Genomic DNA, 6,414 nt, shown 5'->3' on the forward strand with positions numbered 1-6,414 from the left:
GTAGATGGTGGTTGTGGCCGGTGGTGGTGGTGGTGGTGGTGGTTGTAGGTGGGGCTGATGATGGAGGTGGCTGTGGATGATGGTGTGGAGGTTTTTTTTTTAGTGAGATATATTATTTTATTATAGTAATTATATTATTTTATTGGGATATTTATATTATTTTATTGGGTTAGAAGCTAAAATAGATCCACTGCTGTAGCATGTGTGGAGCTAAAATAGATAAAGTGACTTTTTGTATAGCTAAAAAGTTAAAAATATAGATCCACTGCCGTGGATGCTCTTAACTACTAAAAGTTCATACTTTTATGAATTTTTACTATTTCTCGAAGTAGGTAACTAGAGCCCGTTTGAACTTTGAAGCCTCTTTAATGATTGTCTAAGACACCTGTGAACAAAAGCCTAATTTTAAAAATCATGCTATTGAATCAAATTTTCAATTGATTGTCCCTTTGCAACTTAAGAGCATCCAGAGCAGCTGTGGCATAATTTATGCCATTTTACCATACCAAAGACCTACTTTATTATTTTACCACATCATTTTACAACATCCCATTTATCAGATATTTTATCATTCAATTCTATACATTAAAATAATATTTACTACACATTAAAATAATATAAACAACACAATAAAATAATATATCTAACACAGTAATTAACAATCACAATTGCTGCCGCCGCCGCCACCACCACCACCATCGTGGCAGCCACAATCCATTGCAAAACAAAAAACTGAACAAAACCACCACCATAACCATCGTCATCAACAACCCACCACAAAACCCATTAAAACCCAGAAAACACAGAAAACCCATTAACCAAACCCAAAAAACACAGCAACTCAAACCCAGAAAACACAACCAAAACCCACTAGACCGGCAACCGAAACCCACGAAACTACTAGCATCGCCAACCCAAAGCCACGAATCCACTTACACCGCCAACCAAAACCCATTAGCACCGGCAACCCACGATTCCGATCTCACCTCAACGTCGATGCCCACAATCGTGACGAACACTCCGATCTCACCTCAACGCCGATGCCCACGTTGATTCCAATCCCATAATCGTGACGAACACTCCGGCGACAGACCTCGCCCTCACGAATCTCGCTTATTGCTCGCACGCCAATCTTCATGGCTTCGCCGTCCCTAGCACCAAGCTCTACCTCGCCTCCATCGCCGATTCCTTTGTTCTTTCTGGGTTTGTGATGATTCCATTTCTGGGTTTTGTTTTAAACTGGGAATTGGATTTAAGAATTTTTGGGTTTGATTTTTGGATTTGAAGAAAGAAGATTTTTGGGTTTGATTTGAGGAAAGAACACTGGTTTGGGAGAGAGAGACAGATTGTGAGGAGAGGAAAGAACACTAGTTGGGGAGAGAAAAAATCAATTAAAGAAGTGAGAGGAAAGAGAAAAGTTGAATAAAAAAATAATAAATTTATACCACATTTCGTCCTTACGGTGGCAAATATGTGAGGATACTGTTTAGTGTTGCATAATTTATGAGATTTGGAACATCTGATAAATGAGGTTTTTTGGTGTTTGATGTGGTAAATGTGCCAAATATTTGACATTTGGCACATTTACCACATCTAGTGTGGATGCTCTTATATGATGTGATCCATTTCACAGTTGATTTCAATGCTTAATTGTTGATAACGTGGCAACTTCTTTAATAATGGGAAATACTGTTTGGGATGATAGGTTACTAAAATAATAGTTGTTCATGTGCATTAGGTATTCTTTGTGATTATGAAAGCTCAAAGCAATAACAATTTTGATTTATCTTATTGAAAAATCCAACCGTTTAAGTTGCGAAGATGTAAATTTGAGATATTATTTTAGTTGGTTTATACTTTAAAGTGTCTGACTTAAGAAATAGTACACAATCCTCATATACTATCGTCTTCTATTATAAATTCAACAGATATATATACATATGAAGATTAAAAAAAGTACATATTTAATTTTGACATATTATTGATATTCAGCTAATGATTTATTAATGGATTTTGGTGAGGACTCAAATATAATCTTAATTCATTGCTGAGCCTCAGTTCTCTCTAGCTCTTGGGAAGCTTCCTTGGGTCCATGGTTATGAGAAAAGAGTGAGGCCTTTGGGGTCTTTGAGTTGAAGTGGGCTTGGGTTTTCAGTAATCTTTGATTTTGGTGCTGAGCAAGATTAAGAGAGTCTTTGTCCATTTTTCCTAAAATTTCCCCTTCTCTTTAATTGGTTCTTGCTTCTTTGAATTACCCTGAGAACCTAATGCCTTAAGCTTCGTTGAAATACCCATATTATTAGGCCACTCATATTTCAAGCCCAAAGTAAGTGTCAAGTCTGAAATCACAGAGCCATTTATCCAGTGATGTTCACTACAGTCAAAACTTTCGGGAGTGTCATTAGAGTGCCAGGAGTTCTGGTCTTTTGCAAGCAAGAGTATTGGAGGAAATCACTATTGAAGGATTCCAAAGATTCTAGGACAATTACGGTAGGAAGCCAAGCGGTGCGCTTGTAGAGGTTATATAGAGTTTGTACCTCCGTGGTGTCCCCTTAGTGGAAGCAATCAAGGTTTTCAGACCCGTACCGTTCATTGAATCGTAAAAGGGAGAGGTTCAAGGTTTTTGAGGTCGAACCAAGGTCAAACCATGATGATGTCATAATTAATTTAATAATTAATTAAAGCCTAAATATAGATATTAAAAAATATAAAACTAGTAAAATTGACAATATATCTATATATGTGAGGGAAATTTAATGATTTTCAAGCATATATTTAATAATTAAATAAGAAAGTTAATAAAATAAAATAATAACCATGAAAACATTAAAATTTATGATTAATTTTTGAAGTAAAGTTGAATATCTTTGAAGGATTTTAATTATAATTTTTTTTTTTTATTTCTTGTAAGAGATGGATAATTTAATTAAGAAGAATAAAATTGTGTTAAGTTGTTTTTTAAAAAAAAAAAAATTGTTAAGGGGTTGGACCGCACGGTTCTCACCGGTTCGTGGGGTCCAACCCCGATTTTAGGGTTTCACAGAATTAACAAAAAATCCAGTTCTTTATGCTTAAAAAATCGGTTTTCATCCCGATTCTCAGTTTTCACGGTCCGACCTCCCGGTCCGGTCCGGTTCTCAAAACCTTGGAAGCAATGAAGTCACTTCATGAGAAGGCATGTAACAAATTAAGTTGCTATTACCAGCCTCGATTTTTTGGACACTGCTTTATTAATTGGCATGTTCATTTTTTTAAAGGACAATTACGTTATTTGCAGAGTAATCCTATTATTCATTTTAAAGAAGCATAGTTATTATTTTGAAAGGGTAAAGATTCTTCAGTTGATGTCAAAGCAACTCTAATATAAATAATCTTGATGTCAATTACAAACTTTGCTTGCTCCTAGCCTTCACTATTTTTTTCCCTACAATATTTTTTACTCTCTTCATTTTCAGTTTCTAAATGTCTATAGTTTATTTGCACCCTTTGCCTTTTGTCATAAAATTATTCCTACTTATCATAGAGAGACCAAAAAATAAAAATCAGCCTTACTAAGAAACCCCAAAAGAAATTACTCTAAATAAGAAAGAAAAAAGAGTAAAACAGAAACCAAGTGCAAACACAGTTACACATCCTTATCATTGTTATTGTGAGGGTAACAGACTAGGGAGCCCATACCAATGTATATGTTGGGCCAAAGGCCCACTCCAAGGAAGAACTCCTCCTCGGACAGGTAAGGCCAAGGACAAAGGGAATGGCCTGCCATCTAGAGTGACACTCCGGGCCATTCTATGGAATATGATAAGTACTAAGAAAGAAAAGGACAAAGGGAGGCATGGAAATATCTAAGAGAAAGCTGCTACTATTGCATTAAGTACTCTGCAACTAACAGAACTATGTTTTTCAACCTTTACAACCACTCCTAACGACTTTAGGGATGGGCTGATAGGATAAGTATCAGCACTACCAATCTAAATCTACAAGTGGACGGTGGAAATGGGAGGGAGATAGTATAAAATAGAGGAGAAGGGAAGAACAGGGGGGGGGGGGCGGATTGGTAACAAAGGATTATGAACAATATATTAGGAATCAACCTCCTCAGATAAAATCCGAGGACGTCTCTCCCCAATAAACCACTGTTATTTCTTCTTTCTTTATCACTTAGACTTGTTGGTCAATCGTCTGATTCGCTAAGGTCCAAGTTTCTAACTCATTCTCAACAAATTCATTATATTGGGCTCATTGGACCAAGACTCCATACACCTTGGACTTGGGTCCTAAAATTGTGACCCTACAGTTATCAATGACCTGAAGTGAATAATTATTTTGCACTCTGCTTATATTAAATTAGTTAGTGGATGTATTAGTCATAAAGTTTCAGATTCGACTAAGCTTTTAAATAAAAATAACTTTATAGTTTTTCAAAAAGAAATTAGAGCAGGACTTCTAAGAAATTACACAGAACGTGTAGGAGTAATTGTCATCAAATTTCCACTACAATGCTAATCCAAAAATAATAAAAATATCTTAAAAGCATGATAAAGCGTAAACAAGACTTTACTAGTTACCTGAAACTTAATCTTTCTTCTCTCTCTTTTTTTTTTTTTTTTTGGAAAAAGTTCCAAAATCTCTTCTTCAACCATAAGAAGCTTCACCAGTTGAGCTAACTAGACCCCACTTTCTTCTCTTTTTCTTAGTGGGAGAGTAAAAACTTCTATATATAGCTCTAATAAAGTCTGGTTCTCTAATTTATCTTCCTTCAACTTTTTTTTTTTACTTCAGTTTTAAATTTTATTTGAATGTACTTATTGTATAAATAGTGGTTCTAAGATTTATTAGGATATATTATGATTTATTCGTTTGAAACTGTGGGTTGGGTGGTAGTGGGTCAGTAGATTTTGTGATTTGGAATTAATGGGGTGTTTGAAGATTGGTATGTGATAGGAATCAAAATCTTGTGTTTATTTCCCTTACCTAATCTTGTGTCTCACTCTCTCACATGTTTGAAAATAGTTTTGTGCCATTAGATATTCTTACTGAAAAATGGGTCAATGCAAGGTCAATACAAAAATCAAAAAGAGCACCGAAAGAAAGCCCATAGCTTTTAAACTTTCCACTATGGCTGGTATTTATCAATAAATAAATAAAAGTTTTCCACTAGAGCATTTATGCCGTCCACGATACGACGACGTCTAAATTGAAAAAGCAATATTAACAAACTTTACAGCGGATAACAGTGAAGCTAAATTTTTTGTCCCACGATTTTTTTTTTTTTTTTTTTTTTTATTTTTAAAAATTTTTTTTTTTTTTTTTTGTTTTTTTTTTTTTTTTTTTTTAATTTTAAAGCCTATTGCCCCTAAAAAATTGCTTTTAGAAAACTTAAGTTATTATAGAAAATTTTATGCTACCAAAAAAAAAAAAAAGTTATTTTAGAAAATTTAACATAACTTTAGAATATGTTTCAAAATATAATTGTAACCTTTCATAAAAAAAAAAATATATATATATATATATATATAATTGTAACTTTAATATATACATACAAAACATACATTATAAAGAATTTAGAAAGAAATAGAAATCCAAAGAATTTTAAGATTATAGTTTGCTGTTTAGAGTGAAATTCCTTATTATATATGTTAATGACAACATACGATGTGGCTGTCATTTTAGTCTCTCATAATTATCTTCCATTTTTTTTTTTTTGAGAAAGTAATTGTAGACATCAAAATTTCATGATGTATTCACAACCGTCTGATTGTTCATAATAAAATATTTGTGATCAAATCAATCTCCAACTGATGATGTGGACGATTAACGAATGAAATCAAGCCACGTGGAAACATCAAATGAAGAAAAGACCTATATGGAAAGTTCTTATTAAATGAAATACCAAATTAAATTCATAATTCAACTCGCAATAAATGCTAAGAGAAAATTCCAAATTAAATACTATTGATGTGCCTATAAATAGAGGCTTCTCATATGAGAAAATGAAGAACACTTAGAAAGAAAACACTACTGAGTACTGACACTTTGCCAAAATAGAGAGTCATCTCTAAAGTTCACAAGAATTCCATTGTTCATCAAGGCCTATTCATATTTCTTCAAATCAAAGTGGGGATTCTCCTTTAATCTAGTTCGAGATCAAGCCAACGGCCCTCACATCAAATCAAGCACATTCGACTATTCATTCAACTTGAAGACATCAAAGCACGATTCAAGATCAAGCTTCATAGCCCCTTCAGATCGTAATGTTTCTTGGAGATTAAATTAGAGGAATTTATTGTACTCTTTCATTGTAAAGATTCATACAGAGGATTGTACTCACATATATACAAATCAATACAATTGATAATTTGTTACACTATTTTGTGATCGTGTGATTCTTCTTTTATGAAAATTGTGTGTACA

The sequence above is a fragment of the Quercus lobata genome, chromosome 9 (assembly GCF_001633185.2).
Source record: "Quercus lobata isolate SW786 chromosome 9, ValleyOak3.0 Primary Assembly, whole genome shotgun sequence".
Taxonomy (NCBI): Eukaryota; Viridiplantae; Streptophyta; class Magnoliopsida; order Fagales; family Fagaceae; genus Quercus; species Quercus lobata.